The sequence below is a fragment of the Pinus tabuliformis genome, chromosome 1_2, assembly GCF_031772625.1.
Source record: "Pinus tabuliformis cultivar Carrire ecotype Pingquan chromosome 1_2, CPIR1, whole genome shotgun sequence".
NCBI lineage: Eukaryota > Viridiplantae > Streptophyta > Pinopsida > Pinales > Pinaceae > Pinus > Pinus tabuliformis.
This window is the reverse complement of record NC_142298.1, coordinates 886,224,504-886,245,300: the sequence shown is the minus strand read 5'-3', so window position 1 is coordinate 886,245,300 and position 20,797 is coordinate 886,224,504.

Sequence of the window (20,797 nt, the reverse complement as noted above, 5' to 3'; positions counted from 1 at the left end):
ATGATATATGACACCTATTGGTATAGGAACATAACAGGTTATAAGGCCAGAATGAAGCGAAGAAGCAAAGAGGAATGAGTTTTTCAGCACATAAGTCATGGCGGGACTAAAGAGGACTCCCAAGCCTACTCAAATGAAGCAGCATGGGCAACAAATGTCAGTGAGGTGCTAACTACAATTCCCATGAAAAGGATGGCTCTACCATTGTGTCAAGGTTTGAAAAGTCCGCGAGTGAAGTTGGTTTACTAACGATGACACAATGGGATCGACCCTATGGTAAGTATATCGGTAGATGGAGGCTAGTTATGTAAAATGCAACAGAAGAATGGCTTCCCTAACCTATATGCCAGTAAGTAAGCAATACCTGCCATGATGGGTCATCAGTCATGGAACCATCTTGAAATCTTCAAAGAAGCGTCCAAAAAGTCCTAATAAAACAACCTATTCTCGACAATTCAAGCTCCCAAGTTAAAAGACACATGAGATAGAGAAAATCAAATTTTGAAAATTTTTTGACATTTTGAAAGTCTATAAAATGACTTTTTGACTCACCATTATTACCATTTCAGTTGAGAGCACAAGGAGTGGAGAAAAATAATCAAGCTTGCCTTTTTCCGAATTCGACCATTCAAATCTTCTCAAAATCATAAAGTAACCCCCAAACTTGGCTTGCATCAATTTGTGATTGTTTTTAAGAATTTTAATTAAGGTTTCACCGTTGTATTTATGTCAAAAAAATTGTCACAGTGTATACGTAAGTTGGCTATATGAAACCTGCATATACGCAGGCCCTAGACGCGACTGAGTATAAAATAGACCCACGTATACGCCGTTTTGATTTGAAAACAAAAAACTAACGGTCCAAACTTTTTTTTCTTAGGATGACAATCACCTGGAGGGAAAGGGATCATGCCACTGTTGATGATGAGGTTATGAATGATCAATAGGCCTTAGATGCACTGAGGGGATGTGGTTTGTTAAAAAAATTTAAAATGCCAAATATGAAGGCAAATACCCGCTTGCTTGAAATGCTCACTCGCTATTGGAGTATTGAGGACGATTCATTCATGATTTATCATAGGCCACTCGGGATAGTGATTGAGGACATCTATTTTATCACAGGCCTTTCCCGAAGGGGAGAGGTAGTACATTCTATGGGCCGTTCATGAGGTAGCCTTTCTATAGAGGACTATGTGCATATATACTGCACGGGACATCCAGAAAAAATTGGAAACCAGATTCCAATCAAGCACTCAGAGAGTTTGTCGTTGAGGATCATCCTATTCACTATAGCCATAGTGAATGGATCAGCCTCCTTACACCAGGCTTCACGACTTGCCATGAGCTTGGCTATAGATTGTCTCACCATAATATTTGATTGGTGTACACCTCTCCTCACCAACTTCAAGAGCTATTTATCATCTATCAAAAAGGGCCAAACCAAAAAATTTGGATATGGGACTATTCTGTGCTCCTTCTTTTTCAAGAAGGTCTCAGTGCTACACCCTAGAGTACCAGTTCTGATTAGCAGCTTGCGAGATCCAAAAATAGGTAGGCAGGCCACTCTAATGAAACATCTAAGAGGTGGGGACATACCGCAGACAACTTTTGACGATGATTTCTTCTCCCGGTGGGAGCAGCAAATCATCGCAGTGGATGATTACCCCTATGCCAGCTTGGACTTCCGGGGAGATCCTAATCTAGCATTACCACCAGGCATGGCATGGGGAGATATAGGTAACAAATATTTTATTCATTTCATTATTTTTAAGATTTTTATGGTTTTTCAAATATGAAAATTTACTTAAAATATTTTTGATGGGATTCAAATGACTAATTTAATGATCATATTCCAGATATTGGGCCAGTACGACCAGATGGATTCCCACAGCATGGACGTCATGACTGAGGTACCGAAGAGGCGGCTGCCAATACAGAGCGCGCCATATATGCAGTTCAGCGAAACTTGGTGAGATTGACTCACCGAGTACCGATGGTGGTAGTAGAGGATGTCCCTAAGGACATGTAGCGTCATGTGGTTGGAATGCCACGGGACTCGGTTTGGACTCTTAGGCGTGTGGCTAACACTGTAGTGACATACTCGGCCGCTCATCCTGAGCCGGGTCACAAATATTTTAGACATGATTATGGCATTTTAGTCCCAATTTTTTTATATTATTTTGGACACACTTATGTACATTCAGGATGTTTTATGATATATATATATGTATATATATATATATATATATATATATATATATATATATATATATATATAAACAGTTTCAACTTTTTGATGTCTTTTTTACTTTTATGTTGATGAATGAATGATATTCCAATCTAAAGCTTGATTAGCAATAGAATCTTCTAATGAATTATTAGATCGTGGAATGTGAAAATAAGTAATATAAACAAATGATCTTTGCAACACCCTCACTCTCAAATATTAGCGATATAAACATGGATCCCTAACCTGATAAATGTTATTTAATTGAGACACTATTAGGTGTGAATAAAGATATACTACTAGCAAATCAATTCCATAAGAAATAGCTTCGGATAGTAGATTAATAACGGTAGTATACTCAGCCATATTATTTGATGTAGGACCAATGCATACTCCCCTTGACACCATCAATTGACGAGTTGGATAGTAGATCACCCAATCTGCGAAAGCGAGGTTCCAAGTATGCCAACTAGCACCATTGGTGAATCCAAAATAGACCAAGTCATCCATCAACACCTGCCAAAGCAGATCAAGAAGTGTCGATATCATGAAAATTCTTGATAAGATATGTACAAAAATACAAAATATAAAAAGAAGCCATTGCTTGGCCATAACATAGGCAAAGTACTTCTTAAGGTAGAGCCTGTTTCGGGGCTCCGCCAACTTGTTCCCTTCAAAATTGACTATTTCATAAGCCCCTTTTTCTAAAACTCATTTCACTATAAAGGGACCATGCCACATAGTCTTGAATTTTCCTACCCCCAAGGCATCTTTATCTTGGTCATAGACCAGGACAAGGTTGCCTTAACAAAAGACTTGAGGACGGACAACTCTATTGTACTAAGTTTTAACCCTTTTCTTATGAGCCTCATTGATTGTGGCAGCATCTCGACGCTACTCGTCGAGAAGTTCCAAATGAAGGAGGCACTCTTCGAGACTAGAGGTCTCTGGAAGAAGCTCAAAAACTAGCTTAAGAGATGGAATTTCACATTCAATAGGAAAGATAGATTCCAACCCGTAAACTAACTAAAAAGGTGTAAAACCAGTAGCAGTCTTTACCGAAGTTTGGTATGTCGAGAGAGCTAGATATAACATGAGATGCCAATTGGAGCAATTTTTCTCAATTGTCCTTTGCAGGATCATCTTGAGGGGATAATCTCATCAGAGTAATTCTCTCTCTTCTCTCCTCCTTAAGGGCTTCCCATTGAAGCCTTTTTATACTTCTCCCAAAGTAGTTTTTTAGTTGGGAATTCATTGGGAATAGTTGGGTCCATGGGCACTAATAGCTAATCAATAGGTAAAACTTGTGATCTCTGCTCGAAATTAAGGAGGTTTAATTTTTTTAAGTTTTTTAAGACATATATGCGGGTTGGGTATACACTAACACGCATACACACGCGTTTAGCTCAGGGAAATGTCGCGTACAGGGAATGAAACAATATTTTTTAAGTATTTGGACCGAGTCTAGAAGGAGGGGTTTCCCTATGCCATAAATGCAGCATCACAAATATCAAGGGTGAGATTTGGAGCTATAACACTCTGGACATGCCAACAAACTATATAGGGAAACTTTGATGAAGTATGTAGTGAGTAGTCAGGAGAGGCATCAGAACTTCCCCATATATTCAGTACGTTCAGACATGGATTCTTTTATTCTTTATAATGTTGAAATTAATCAAGAAGATACTCCAAGTGATATGACAATAGAACCAAAAGAAATTGTAAAAGAAAATTCAAATGTCCAAATTCATGAGATATCAGATGACAAAGAAAATCTGAATGCCCTAGTTAAGAAAGATTCCACCACCCCAGATGAAAATTATGAACATGAAATCTTATGGCATCTGGAATTTGATGGTTTAGTAAACAAGCTAGGTGTAGGAGCAAGTGTATGGATTTATAACTTAGAGAATAATCATGCAGAAGGTCATGCCTATAGGTTAAATTTGAAATGCACAAACAATATGGCAGAATATGAAGCACTCCTGTTAAGTCTTAAGTTGGTCAAAGGATTAGGAGCTATAAGGGTATCAATTATGGGATATTATGAATTGATAGTTAAACAAATTAATGGTGCTTATTTAACTAGAGACCCTAGATTAGGATTTTACAGAGGAACAATTGTAGAAATCCTTAACACTTTTTTGGAAACCAAGCTTGCTACTATCCCCAGAAAACATAACATGCAAGCTCATAGTTTGGCTATGTTTGCTAGTACCTATAAGTTTCCTTTCCAGCCCAACCATCATTATACTGCTGAGGTTAGGCACAAACCAACGATTCCTAATAACTTAAAGAACTGGTAAGTTTTTGAAAATGATGAACAGATTAACAATTTCTTAACTTTAGATAACGAATTTGTAAATACCATCATAGCTACTGACATAGCAGTAGATTTTAATTACTCTAATGAAGTAGAAATAAATGAACTAGAAGGAGATCAAATAAAAGACAGACTTTATCTTATAGAATTCACAAAAACAGATATTTGAGATTTAAAAGAAATGGAAATTGATGAAATAATTGATGGTATAACCAAAGTCAGAAACCTTAAAGAGAATTTCTTACCCAAAGGATTAACTCCTTTGGAAGACTTATTCGACTCAAATGATATTCCTAAAAAGCCTAAAATGGAACCTTTGAAATCAGACGTTGAGGACTGTAACATAGGATATGAAGAGAATCCCAAGCTAGTAAAATTTTCTAAATCATTGCTTCCTAATGAAAAACTAAAATATATGGAACTTATGAAGGAATTCCAGGATGTTTTTGCCTGGAGTTATGAGGATCTGAAATCTTATGATACCAGCATTATACAACACACTATCCCTTTAAAAGAATATCAAAAGCCCTTTAGACAAAAGCTTATAAGAATTAACCCTGTTCTACTACTATATATTGAAAAGGAAATCAAATGAACGTATGAAGTAGGAATTATTGCACCCATTAGGTTTTCAGATTGGGTATCTAATCCTGTCCCCACAAGAAAGAAAATAGGAGAAATAAGACTATGTGTTGACCTAAGGAATTTAAACAAATTTTTGCTCAAAGATAACTATCCCCTACCTAAAATGGATCACATATTGCAAAGAGTAGAAGGTTCGACAAGGATCTCATTGTTAGATGGTTTCTCTAGTTACAACCAAATCCTAGTCCATCCTAATGATCAAGCAAAAACTGCATTCACAACCCCATGGGGTACCTTTATGTACATTAAAATGCCTTTTGGATTGAAAAATGCAGGGGCTGCTTTTTAAAGGGCAATGGATATTTCTTTTACAGAAGAAATCCAAGATTTCCTAGTTATATACCTTGATGATATCATAATGTTTTCCAAATCAGATCAACATCATTTGGATCATCTTAGGCAGGTATTTATTAAATGCAGGAAATATGGCATCTCGCTAAATCCTAAAAGGTCTTTATTTGGTTTGGAAGAAGGAAAACAATTGGGCCACATTATCTCCAAAGATGGAATCCAGATTGATCCAACTAGGATTGAAGCTAGTTTGCAAATACCTCACCCCAAGAACATTAAATAACTTCAGGCATTTTTAGGAAAAAAAAAATCTTAAGAAGATTCATCTCAAATATAGTTGAACTGATTAGACTATTAAATAACACGTTGAAGAAAGATTCGGCTATTAAATGGATAGTAGAGGCTAAAAAATCATTCGAAGATATAAAACTAGCCTTGAATCAAACACCAGTCCTCATAAGTCCAATGTTTGATAGAGAATTTATCATTTTTTCTTTTGCATCTGAACATAGTATTGTTGTAGTTTTACTATAGAAGAACGATCAGGGATTCGAACAACCAATAGCCTTCTTCAGTAAAGCTCTAAGAGATGCATCCTTAAAGTATAACATAATGAAAAAACACGATTTTTCTTTGATACAAACCATCAAATATTTCAGATTCTATATCTTGTATTCTCACATTGTAGCTTATGTTCCTAATGCTGTAGTCAAAGATATTCTAACTCATAATGGAGTTGATGGCAAAAGGGGAAAGTTGATAGCTACCATAATAGAGTATGACATAGAGATTAAACCTACAAAGTTAATCAAAGGCCAATGGCTAGCTAAACTTATGGCTGAAACCAATTGTAAAGCCCTAGGCATAAATTTTATAGCAGAACTAGACAATGAAGAGGAGATGGCCACTCCACAGATCAGTCAAGCCTTTTTAGACTCACCCTGGTATGCTGACATAAGAAACTTTCTACAAAATTTACAAGTTCCTCTAGGGTTGTCCAGAACTAAAAGTAGGTTCTTGAAAATTAAATATTTGAAATTCTGCATAATGGATAATACTTTATTTTGGAAAAATCATGAAGTCACTCTGTTAAATTGTTTATTAATGGAAGAATTTGACAAAGTACTTCAAGAATTTCATGCAAGTGATTGTGGAGGGAACATCTACTAGAAGATGATAGCTGATAAAATCCTAAGAGCTGGATTTTGCTGACCAACCTTGTTTTTTCATGTCAAAAAGTTTGTAACTTCCTGCCACAAGTGTCACATATTTGAAGGAAAAAGAAAGCTTCTGCCTTCGCCTCTGAAACCCATTTCTACTGAAAAACCATTTCAATAATGGCGTGGCAAAGTTCACCCCCCCTCTTCTACTCAGCATAGATGGATACTGACTACCACAAATTACTTTACAAAGTGGATAGAAGCCATTCCCCCCAGACAAGCCACTTATACTCTCATCATAGGTTTTCTAGAGGCCAATATTCTGTCTAGATTTGGCTGTCGAGACAAAATTATCACAGACAATGCTGCAGCATTTAAATAAAAAAGGATGATTGATTTTTGCCATAAATACCATATAACCCTTGGTCACTCTACAACCTACAATCCCCAAGGAAATTGCCTTGCAAAATCCTCCAATAAAAACCTAATGAATATAATTAAAAAATTGTTGGAAGACAATAAGAAAACATGGAACAAAAAGTTGATCAATGCTTTGTGGGTAGATAGGCTTACAACTAAGAAATCTATTGGGACGAGTCGAAATCAGTTAATCTATGGGATGGAAGTTGCTTTCCCTTCATCATTAGGAATTCTAGTAATGAAACTACTCCAGGAATCCCATGTTGAGCCAAATGATATTCAGAGGAGAATCAATTAGAGCATTCATTTGTAGAAAACCAGAGAGGAAGTATACATCAGAGCCCAAATACTGCAGGAAAAACGTAAGAATGTTTTTGATAAAAGAACCAAAGCAGAAGACTTCTATCTTGGTGATGAGGTTTTAAAGTGGGACTCCAGAAGAGAAGAAAAAGGGAAACATGGGAAGTTTGACTTCCTCTTTTAAGGTCCATACATTATATATGCCTTTAGAGGGAATAATTCTTATTTTCTCAAAGAGTTAAATGGTGCAGAGATAGAAGGAGGACCAGTCAATGGTCGAATGTTGAAACATTACATTGATCCAAGTTACTAATTCTACTCACTTCAGTTGTACATAATATATCCTTCGCAATGTTTAAGTGTTGATTGGATGGTTACGTTTTGGAGTTAAAGCCCAAAGAGAAGGCCATAAGCTTCAAGATGATCACTGTCATAGATATCATTAAAGAAACAAAATCAGAGGAAATTGCAGAGTGAAATCAGAGTCTCTTAGAAGGCCATTTGTCTACATTTCTTCACTTTCCACTAGGGAAATCCATCCCCAACTGGACCCACTATTATGTTCCTATTCCAATAGGTGTCATAATTGATGATTGACTGAGTTATCTCTGAAATATGTACATACCTTTGCTTTTTCAAATGTTTTCCATATTTGTAAAAAATAAAAATAGTAAATAAAAAATGTAAAGATGGTATGTCCTAAAAGAAAGATCAAAGGACAAAAAATAAATAAAGAAAAGGTCAAAAAATATGAAAATATGAACCCTGAAAACAAAAAGACCATGAAAGTGTGCAAATCAAAATGCCACTACTATTTACTTTTTATCCATAATAATGATTGTGTGCGACTTGTTATTCATGCCACAATCCATGATAATCAAATAGTTTAATCTTGGTTATTCCATGTTTTGAATTTCATGTTTATAGATAGAGAATGAAAATATGACCAAATTTTTTAACCTTGGCAGATAATTAGATTAGGTAGACTGCATAAAAGGGGCCCAACTGTTTAATCTAAGCCCTTGGATGTAATAAGGTTAGACTTAGTTAGAATACCATTGTAAAAGAAAAGAAAAGGTGTTGATAAGGGTTTGCCAGTTTAAGTGCACCCTAATAAAGAGAAGTAAAAATGGTAGGATGAGTAGGTGGGTAAGTAGTTGAATGGTTGCAGAATTGTGATGATTGATTAGATGTGATCATATTATTCACCTTCATCATCAAATTTATAAGTATGGATGACAATTGAGAATTTATAAAAGTACACAAAGTCAATTGATTAACCTCCCTCATTCATTACATTTTTCACTTAACTAATTTCCAAGGAAAGTCTTAAAGTACCTAAAATCTTAAGTTAAAGGGGCTCAGAGCATTTCTTTGACTTCTGGAGGGACCGGACCCTCGGCCCAATAACTTATAGGTCATAAGTACTAAAATTCCCTTCTTAACCATTCACCCCCTCCATAATTCATCCATTTCATCTAAAAAATCCCTTTTCTTAAGGTGAAATCATTATTTTCCTAGGGAAGGTAATTAACCTTATATAAAACCCCATTTTTCCCACAAAAACCCACAAAATGCACCTAAGCCTAAGTTATAAATGTTTAAATGTGGAAATGTAATATATTTCGAAACATTTTACTTAGTGTATTCTCATTTCCATGTCAATTTCATATTAACATAATTTATTATAGTTAGCTCCTGCAAAATACACCCTGTCCCCTATATATTATTAAAATCCCTTATTCTAATATCCTGCCCTGGTTTGAAATATAAGCCTTAAATAATGAAATAATTGGATATATTGATTAATCGATAGATTAATTAATATATCCACAATCAATCAAGAACTATAACCCTATGCTTCATTAAAAAGGAATTAATTAATCAACCTGTGATTAATTAATAAACTTCCTCCAATCACATCTCCCCTGACGTCATTAATCTCCCCAATGTGCAGTTACTAGCCCATCGGGCCCCTCCATTAAATATCGATCAAGTCCCTTCCCTGACCACTGTATGATCTGACAGCTTCAGATATAATGGTTGATGCTCATATCGGGCAGCATCTAATGCTGAACTTCACCTGCCCGATACGAGTGGTTTCGCTATTCGCCCTACTGCTACATGTCATCCAATGAATGACATCAGGTTAACCTCTCCCAATACCACTACACCCTCATAAGTGATGTGATAGATTCTACTTACCGCCCCTGCTTACCACCTTCGCTAAATGAAAAAGTGTCCCATCCATTAACTGGTGCCAACTATTATTTTCATTATACCCGCCAAAACATTAACTTTGTAAAATAAAAACAAAAATACTCATTATATTGTTTTACCAAGAAAAGAACCTTCTGTTTTCCATGCACACTCAGAGTACTTTCGAGCCACCACCCTGCTTCCAACCGTCAACATTTAGAAGATGTTGAACTCCATATTGCCATTATAGACCTGTGAACTCCTTGCAAACAGTGCACCAGGGTCATTTATGCAATCATAACTAGGTATTTACCTATTCTACTGAGAAACCCTATTTTCATATTCAACCTGGACTAAATTGCTGTAAAAATCAGGTAATTTAGTGATAGCAAGTTGTTCGATAGTGTAGAGACTTCCTGAAATGACCCAATTCTTCAAAAATTCCCTGGAATTCCCTATCCTCTTCCTTGAATCCACAAGAACCAAGGATGGACGCTCCAGTTGCTCTGGATGTCAGGCCAGTTACTACACCCCACAGAGATTTAGACCATCTTCCCCTAGCTGACAGAGACTTTCAAATAAAGGACCTCACCTTTGATGAAACTCCTTTGAAATTGCATTGCCAATATAGAGATAATTACTTAAACCATGTAGATAAGATAGGTCTCTAGGAATCAAACTTACCCAAGTATCGATTCCCCAGTGTCAACGTCTTACCAAATATTATTCGTTACTGCCATGCCAACTATGACCCTATTATGAGATTTGTGATGTCTCCAAACCAAAAAATCCTATTCACCATTATAGGCGAGTCCATAAATGAGATGTTACAGTTACAAATACCTCGTTCCCCTTTCCATTTCTAATTTACTTGAAAGATCCTCAAAGCTGTCCAATTCCAAAAGTTCCCAAATTTGCCAGAGTTTCATTAAAGAAGGGCATATGCCAAAAGACCCCCCTCCTTACATGTCCATCATCTTTCCTAATTTGGGCAAAGATATTGTCAAAATGATAGCATGCATTTTAGATTTCTCCACCAGTGAGTATGTTGATGAAATGACCTTTGCCTACATGTCTATTTTTACCCCTAGTCAACATACTGCAGTCAAATTTGATTATGCCAAGTTCATTGCTGATAAATTGCATGATCAGTTTATGAGACTAGAGAATGAAAGAGTCTTAAAATACTCATTAGTCCTGTATCACTTATTCTTTACTACTAGACTAATAGGTTTCCCTTCTCTGTACAAAAACTTGATACTAAAGGGAATCCTAGATCTGTCATTTTTTGGACTTCTAATTTCCATAGGTCTCATTCTTCTCCCTACTCATATACATATTTTATTGACCAGTTTGCACATCCAATGACTACAATGTTGATAGGAAGTCCCCCTCCCAGAATTAGTGCAGACATTAAGAGGGTTCTCTAGTTGTCTAAACAATACAAAGTTGGGGATTGGTATTTATACCAAAACCATACCAAAATCAGAATCTATGGGTGTGAGCTGTCTCCTTATAAGTTACCTAGATATCTCCCCGTGTAATTATTTTCTCTAGATTACTACAGGAAAATGATAAATTCTGATGATATTCACTTTGTTAAGACCGAGAAGAAATCCCAGTTGAGGATAAAGGATCAACTAGGCCCATTCATTTGCAACAATAGGAAAGCAAGAGAGGTGGAAGATGAATTGCTCCAGAATCTGAGACTAAAAAAGAGTTTCATCTAGGCCTATGAACCTCATAGCTTCATTTGTGACAGAAGGCAGAAACATAAGCTATCACCATATATCCACCATAGGATCCCAGAGATTGAACAATATGCCAACCAATCTGAGTGGGTGGAAGGAACTTTAATAGAGCAGGATAGCACACAAGTTGAAGTTAACAGTGTATGGGGAGATCTAGAAAGAAGGTTCGAGGAAGATTCCTTTGTACATGTGCCAAGAAAGACTTCACCGCAAAGGCAGTCCCAGGAACATAATACACAACCATCAGAACATCAAGATACATTAGAACATGTAGAATATTCAAAGCAGCCAAAGTCCTCAGAACAAGATGAGCCATCAAGACAATAGGAGCATTCAAGACAACAAGAACAATCTGACCAGCCCGAAATCTCAGAAGAGCTAGCTCAACCTCAGAAAATCATGAGCAACCCTCCTGTGTTGCAGACCCCTCTCAATGAGGAAAGAAACCTCAAAAGAGATAGAGAAGAGGCCACTCCTTTTAGTAGGCCTATTGATCAAATTTTTGCTAAAAGGCAAAGGTTGAACCAATATGAAGAGGAAGAATATACTGAGGAGACCACAAGCAATGCAGTGGCAGAAAAGACATATAGTATGCAGACTATCCCATTAGGTGGTACACCATCCACCTCCCATATACAAGCATTGGAAAGACAACAAAGCACATAAGTGTCTTCTTTCAGAGCTTTCCGTGAACAGAGATTAGACATTAAAAGGAAATACAAAGAAATCAAGGCAAGGAATGAGAAATTAAAAGCTCAAACCTACGCTCATTACCTCAAAATGGCTACAACTAATCAAACCAGGCTTATGTCAGCTTTTGACATAAAAGAAGGAAAAATACATATGAGCTTCCTAAAACCAACTATACAACAGCTGAGGTCAATGGTTGACTATTTGAAAACTAATTTTGAAGTTTTAGCCAAGGATATCCATCCGATTGACCAAATAGAACTGCACAAGTAGACTGGTGAAATGGTTTACTCCACACTGACTAATAAAGCCATTACAGCACATCAGTTACAAAATTCATTGCACAACACCACAGCATAGCTGCAACTAGAAAATGCCTCCTCTCAGGCCAAAGACATCAGAATCAAAAATTTAGAAGATCTGGTGATAGAATTGGGACATGATCCCAAAGATGTCAAAGAAGTTGAACAACTAATTAAGAAGAAAAGTGATGATATAGCTGCATTGAAAAAGAATCTTAAGATCCCTCTTCTCCATCATCCTCAAACTGCAGAAGTCATAGAGAAACAGAACGAAGAAGAACTTATGGACGTAGTCCTTAAGTTAAATAATCAATTAAAAGAAACTGAAAAGGAATTAGAGAAAGAAATACAGTCTAAGAAGAGTGAGCTGGCCACTGCTCCTCAGGTTGTCATAGCCACCTTTTCTACAGCAGTACCCTCCACTCTGAAAGCTTCTTTGGTACTAGGACTTCCACCAGTGACAGCATTGCCAATAGCAGAGACTATTCCAACTACAGGTACATCAACCAGTGTAGAGTCTATAGCTGAAAGGACAGATGAAGTGATCAAAGCTATGGAACATATTATCCAGGCTACATAATTAAAAAGGCTCAAAGAACAAATATCAAGCATGGAAACAAATTATGAACTAGCACAAATTGAGAACAAAGAAGAAGAAATGAAAAACAAAAGAATGGAGGAGAGAATTAGAATTCTGGACAAGGACTTAGCACTAGAAAAACCACTGGGAGATATGAGAAATATATTGTGGGCCAATATCATTAATTCCATCAATGATATTTAGCCTTCTATCCAGATAATTTTTTAACATATTGAACTAGTCAAGATAGTTGTGGAAGCTATACAAAAGACCAAAGAAGAATTAGGAGATAAGCATGAAGAGGCAAATCAGTTAATTGATTTCTTAAACAACATGAACAGGTACCAACTCGATGCATTAGAGATTGAAGATAGAACAACCACCATCATTGAAATTAAGAAAGTTCTTACTAAAAGGAACTTGATGCTTAACTTGGAGAAAAGGTGTCAAAGTATTCAAGCAGATACAGATGAATTCATGTTAAAGTATGGCATCTTGAGAGAGAAAGGTCTTCCAAGCCCATTGGTTATAAATGACAATTTGATGACACATGATGACTAAATCAAGAGAATAAACACATAGGCCAAGATCCAAGCCAGCTCTTCAGCAGTAAAAGCACTACCTACAAGAAAGGTGCTTTATGATGGCTTGGAAAGCGTATTTTACATAGAACATGAAGTGAAATGCCTATTCACCAATAGGCCCAATTTTGTTAAGTACACAAAAGGTGATGAAGTGTACATGAAAATGATTGGAATGAAAATACTGAATGATGAATGGTGGACCAGTATGACCGATATACTATAAAGTTACTATAATAAATCCATGGAGTAAAAATGTTTACTACGGTAAATTTTGGTAAATACAGGTAAAGAGTATCAGCACAGGTAAAGAGTATTAGTAGGTGAAGATAAGAGTGAATTCCAACACAGAATTACCAAGACAACTGCATGAGACAAATTCGAGTTCCAGCATCCAACACATTCACAAATAGAGGGACAACAAACAATCTATTTTCCATCTATCTCTATCTTCTTGTGGAAGATAACTTTTGTTTCCTATAATAAATCTCATATAGTTATGAGATATTTTGTAATATTTTTTGTATAAATAATTCACAAAACGAAGTAATTAGGGTGGATTAAAAAGCATTTCTGTAGACTTTGTTTTGATGCTAAAGGAGCTACTGTAATCAAGGCTAGACTAGTTTACTAGATTAAATAAAGCTGAGGACATTTCACTCGATTCATGTGCATCATGGGAAACAAATAAGTATCATTTCTCTGAGTTTGAATATTGTTTTCTTTCATGTTATTAAATATCATACGTGTTTCTTACAATTCTTAAAAGCAAACAAGGAAGAATATTATCAAAACTAGGCTAAGTGCTCTCTGTTTTAACTTTTTGGTCATTTAATGTTTTCCACTAAATTGCTTAAGTTTGGGAATTGTTAATTTCTCCCTTATTTCTATAATTCATTATTTTTATTGGCCCTTGGTATAGGATTCTTAATTTCCCTTGCTATTTTCCAATCTTCCCTTCTTAAGCTTGATCCCTGCTAAGGATTTTTCATTTCCCTTGGCCCTAGTTAAGTCCTCCATCCATTGAAACCTTTAAATTTGTCCTTGCTGTGCTATCTTGCCTTGTGAACTCTTACCTCAGTGATTAATCAAATCCTGATAAACCTTTCCTACTTAACTCCATAGCCCAATGGCCTAGATATCTGCTTTTCCCATCTGTTTCTTTTAATTCCACCAAAAAAATCACAGCAAATCCCTTGAGCTTTAATAACTAGCCTAACATAATATTAAAACAACGATAAATCATAAAGAGAGAGCCCTCTCTAACTATAGATTGGCTAGGATCTGTACTTAAAATATTGGTTGTAGTTACCTTGGATCCTTTCCTTCTTTCAAATAAATTCTAAGGAAAATCTGAGTGATAACAGAGTGTACTAAGCGGAGTGCATCATTCTCTTCCTCCATCTTCTTCTTTTCCTATTCTAACATGGTGGCCCTCTGTTCGAATGTGTAAATCCTATTCGGTGGTGACCACGAAAGTCGTCCTGACCAAGGAAATCATTTAAGAGTTTGTTGTAATTTTAGGCACAATATCTTTGGATGTGGTCAGTGATAGAGGCTCGATTGTATTCCTGCTGCAAAACTTATTCCTTTCCTATACGATCTTGAGGTTTATCTCATCGAAAGTGAGTCGAGTGAGATCGAGGACCTCCTCATCTTCATCCTCTGAGATGCCCAACTCTTGGAGTGGGAGATATCTTCTAGTGAGGGGAGTAGTATGGAGTATGTCTAATGGAGGAAGCTCATTTTGGCCCGTGCCAAAGTCAGTTGTTTTGTTGGTCTCTCCTTGTTTTCTTTCCCCGGCTTCCTTTTCCTTATCCCTCCTAAGCTCTTCTTCCCATTGCCTTCTCTCTTCTTCTACTAATGCCCGTTGCCACTCTAGTTCATCTTCTGTGTTCTTCATCTCTTGTTCCAACCTCCTGTTTTCTTCTTTCCTTCTCTTCTCGAATTCTTCTTCTTCACAGTTTTTCTGCTCCTCCTCTTCCTACCTTTTACTCTCTTCTTCCCCTTGCTTTTTCCTCTCCGCCTCTTCTTGTTTTCGTTGTTTTTTTTGCAACTATTTCTCCTTCTCTTGATCATTATGCCTTCTCATTTTCTTGTTTTGGTTCTAGTTGCTAGAATCTGGAGGTTGTTTTTCCTCCAACTGTCTTTGCATCTTGAACTCTCGCTTTTTCCTTGCCAAGCAAGCATTTCTTTTTTCCAATGTTATATCCTCCTCCTTGTTGTCACTCATGAGGTCCTCAACCTCCTTCCCTTTTCGCTGCTCAGCCTCCCCACTATCGGTTGGTGCTCCGAGCTGCCTTTGTTTATTGTAGAAGATCTTTCTTTAAGGCTTATATCTTCCTAGGAATTGTCTTGGGGTTTATCTTCTACATCCTATTCTTCACTTGGGCTGAATTTTCATGTAGCATTATACCAGTTCCTCACCCTATCTTCAATGTCATTTTGGGTGTAAGAATATGACCAGCTGAATTTTTCCTTCTTGCAATGGGCAGCTACTATCTTCTCCGGATGATAAGTTTAGTGGTTGAGCATTATGAAAAAGCTTCCTTTCAGCGCATCGACCTCCACCTCTACCTATTTGAAATTTTCTACCACATATGCCCTGATAGTGAGGGCGGAGGTAGGCTAGGGTTTCTTCTTGCATTTGTTCAATATCTTTGAAGACCCTACCATGATATGGTAATAGACCTTTCGCAGGAGCATCCTATCTGTGGAAAACCTAGGTAGGGCATGGAAAGGCTTATGGGTACCGAACAGCCTAATGAATGTCCCCTCTTCAATGGGGAAATAATGTGCTACCTTGATGAGTGTCTTCATGGCTCTCTTAGACATGCATGATGGTTCCTCACCAAAAAGTAATTGGTACAATGGGTTGATGAAAGTTTCAGAGATGATATCTAGCATAACTCTATAACCTGTGTCCCACAAAAATTTATAATGGCTATGCACAAGGTTGGATGCTGATGAGTCCCAGTTGCATCTCTAGTTTTCGATGTAGCATCTTGAGAAAACAACATAGAGGAGGTATGAAAACATATAGAATTTTGGAGGTTGTTCTGGTTGTGGGTTCTTGGCAGCCATTATGTTTGTTTTCAATGATGAGCATAGGATGCTTGCCCAATTAAAAATAGTCCCTCGGGTGGCAACGGTGTACATGAGGGGAACCCAGGTGCCATAGAAAATGTCATAGTTTGGCTTGCCATACAACTAGCACATCTTTGCAACAATCAATTGATACACTTTCCACAATCCCTCTATTTTGTAAGCTTGATCTGTTTTAACTCGGAAATTTACGGGGTCTTGCCACCATTCCCTGAGGATATCTTTTGTGGGGGTCGCGAACCGAGTGAGCCACTTGGTATTGAAGACCTCCTATCTCTTGAGGAGTCTATAGTAAGCACTGATGTTTGGCAGGGAGATAGCGGCTATGGGTATCCCATTGTGGCCTCCGATCAACCAAGATTCAGTGTCTCTGCATTGCAAGATCCACTCAATGGTTTGTGAGCACGAGAAAACAACAGGATGTGCTTCCACCTTGTGTAACTTCGATCTCTTGATGTTTATGTACACCTGGAAGTCCTCCTGGTTCTCTAGAATATCTTTATTAGCAAACTCCTTGTAGATGGTGTACTAGGAGGGCCTGCTGGTTTTGCTTATATTGCAAGTAGTGTCCCCAAAGATAGGTGGCTCCTCTTCTAGATCAGCATCTCATGACCTACTTCCCAAGGCCCCTCGAGTAGATTTAGCAGTAGGGGGAGACATCTCATCCTCAAAAGAAGAAAGGGATATGCACTCTAGATCGAAATCACTCGGATCTGGATGCGCGTGTGAACTCAAGCCAGAGGGCTCCTCTATCTTCATACGACCTAGGGAAGGTTTACAAATGTGACTTGGGAAGCTTCATATATATATATTTGTTTGCATGTGTGAGGTCACACAGGACAATTACATCACTTTGTGACCCATGAAACCTGGCAGGTCGCATAGTCACATAGTCACGTTTATTCTTAACGGGGAGGGTCAAGATCTTGCGACCTTTGCAACTTCTACAACTTAGAAGTTTGCAAGGTCGCGAGAGTTCATGAGGATGGAAGATGCGATTTTGTGACCTCTGCGACCTATACAACCTGTGAGTCGTAATAGTTGCAGTAGTCACAATGGTCACAAGGATCAGTTTCAGTCGCATTCCAACTCTGCGACTGACCTACTAAGGTAGGAATTGGAAACTTGCTTTTACTTAGTGGAAAACTTAAATTCCTCCTTAGGCTCCTTGAGACTACTGAACTCTTTGAGTAGAACTAGGCGGGGATGGTGGCTTGTCCTGGTGAAGGGGCTCTAAAAATTTCAAGGCTCTCGGGTTTTTGGAAGGGATGTTGCAGCAACTACAACAGGTAGCCATAAACATTTTCATCAAAAAATCCTCATAAAGACTAATTCCAAGCTTATCTATATACCAATGAAACTTTATTAGATGCAGAATAGCCTCATCCTCATTTCCATCTATAAATTGGGCAGATTAGTTTGCTAGTATATGCAAGGAATTCGATTCAAAAAACTAGGAATATGAACATGATTCATAGTAGCATGCCTTTGAACAGTTGAATCCATCTTGAAAATAGTTAAGTCACTAGGAAGTTTTTCAAGCTACTAGTTTTCGAACAATGGAGTTGCCATGAAAATTCTAAACCGTTGGATCCTTCGACATTGGAGTTGTTAGGTGAAAGATTCACAAACTTTCTGTGTTTGATCACTGTTCACCATGAGAAATCAGATCTGATCCTTGTCATTCTTTCCCAGGGAAAATATGATCTTGCATTCCCTGACAATGGCACCAAAATGTTGTCCTCCACAATATCCCAAGTCTGAGAAAGGAGATCGAAGGAGGTAACCTCAAACCACTTAGGGCTTAATAGCTATCCCTGCAAAACAAGAGAGGGATATCATTATGATCTCACAACCAATGATGATTGGAGTGGGAAAAATATATTAGGCTAGATATGTTCAGCTCTAGGGTTTTGGAAATTCTAGGGTTCTACTAGATTAGGGGTGAAAATCAGGGAACTAGGTCAAAGGATCAAAGGTTTCTACTGCAAGAGATATAAAGGAGCACACTAGGTATGCCTTTGTGATACTTTGGGGTTTGTCAATGTAGTGTAGGGTGGAAAAGAAAGATTCAGAATGAGTCTGACAAGCATGAATTCATTTACCAGAAGATAAGTGACATGAACATGAAGTTCCTAACAAAACAAAGCTTAAAACTAAGAATTTTGTTTAAAACCTCTTAGGAAAATCATTGAAAAGCTTAGACATGGAAAGAATATGAATATATCATTCATATAAAACTATAACAGAGAGAAAACATTATCACAAACACACAACACAAGAATTCCTGAGTAATAACTGCAACTATCCTTGGATTTTCTGCAAAAGTGATGAAGTACAAGCTCCAAGAATTCTACTCACTAATGTCCAACCCTGTGCCTGATTGAAAACTAGATACATATAGACCAAAAAACAATTTCCTCTCTCTCAAGGTCGAATCCTTCAACTTAGGAACTTATTACATGAAGTGCTCAACAAAACCCTAATGTCTAGGGAGGTTAAAACAAATCCCAATTTTAAACTTTGACTAAACTTCTCCTCATAAATGAGGCCTAAAATTACATGAAAATTACTATAACAAGTTTATCTACCTCGCACTACATCACAATTACATCAAAAACAAGTAATTACAACATGAAAACTCAAAACTAGCTGATAGAACTAAGGAACAAGAGTTCTAAGCAAAAATGTCGCAAATATCTCTGAAAACGGAGCGTGCTTGGAGAAAACACAGCATGCAGCTTGCAAGTGAGTTTTGGAGGGGTTCCGGTGCTCAAAATTTATCTCATGATAGCTCATTGGAAATCTTTGTCTATCTAGTACACCATAGAGTCCTCCAAAACTGAAAAATACTTACTCTAGCCCTCCAAAACTCAATTCTGGCACATCTACTCCAAAAACATAGTGTGTTGGTGATGAGCCCCAGAAATGGGTAATTATATGGGATCATCTTACCTCATAATTCGACTTAATCCACCATTCTCATTAGTTTATTGCATGTTTTTTATCATATTTATGCTAATAGAGTGAACTGGGTTAGTCATTATGCCAAAAAGTCTAATGTGTGCTTTATGTAGATTTTTGGTCAATTTTGAGACAAAATCAAAGGTTTAATGAGCACTTGGCAGCCAAATTCATGGAAGAACAAGGGAGATGATTTTTCGTATGGTGTCTCCTTCATTTATGAGCCCTTACCTCCAATTCTCCATCAAAAAATCGGAGCACAAAGCCAAGGGGCAACCAAGCAAGTCAAGTAGGACTGCTGTTATCTTCAGTTCCAAGAAGTTGAGTTCCTTGATTTTAGGAGGACTGTTGGAGGTCCACATTTGTATAAATAAGAAGGCTTAGGGCCTCAATTTTGTTAGTTATATTTTAGTCATTTGTTAGTCTATTTTCGCACTTTAGTGTAGCCCTATTTCAACACATTTTCGAGCTTCTTCTTGTAGACAGTTTTTGTGAAGTAACTATTATTTTTTGATCAATGAATATGAATCCAGGTTTCAACTAGTTTTGATGTTTCTTAGGACACTGTAGCTCTTGGGGTTGGGCCAAACCCAAGTGCCCAGTACCTCCTTTGTGTACTTTTATGTGTTCTTCTTGCATTCATAGAATAATTTATGTTATTTAGGTTAAAATCTTGCTTTATTACTTAGGTTGTTTTTGATGATTAAGATAGTTGTTCATGCTTCAGGTTGATTTGATGGTTTGGTAATAGAAAAGATCCAGAAAAAGGCTACCAAGCAGTAACTGATCTCATTTCTACCTCCTTGGGATCATGAATTGAGACTAAGGTACACTTGCTACCACAAAAACACTATTTTTGTCTTCCAATGCAATTGCTAGTGTTAGATTTTGAGTTGGAAAATTTGATATCAATTGTGTTTTCATGTTTAGATCTATTCTTTCTTAGTTTCCATAGCTCTCTTACATGTTTTTTTGTGTATAAACTTTTGTTCATCATATTTCTGGTTTTTAGGGTAGATTCTTTTTTTTAGTCTTTGTTTGGATCAGTTTTGGAAAGAAGTGTGTAGAGCACCTGTAATAAATTCCTACCTACCCTTCCTCTATCATACAACCTACTCCAATCCCTCACTCAAGATTTCTTCCCCTCATTCGCCACACTTTCCCAACTTGCCCTAATTTCTACATTTTTGTGCAACATTTATTTCTTCATCCTTGAACAAATCCAACCATCTTCATCACTTCTAAGCTTCATTTACCAG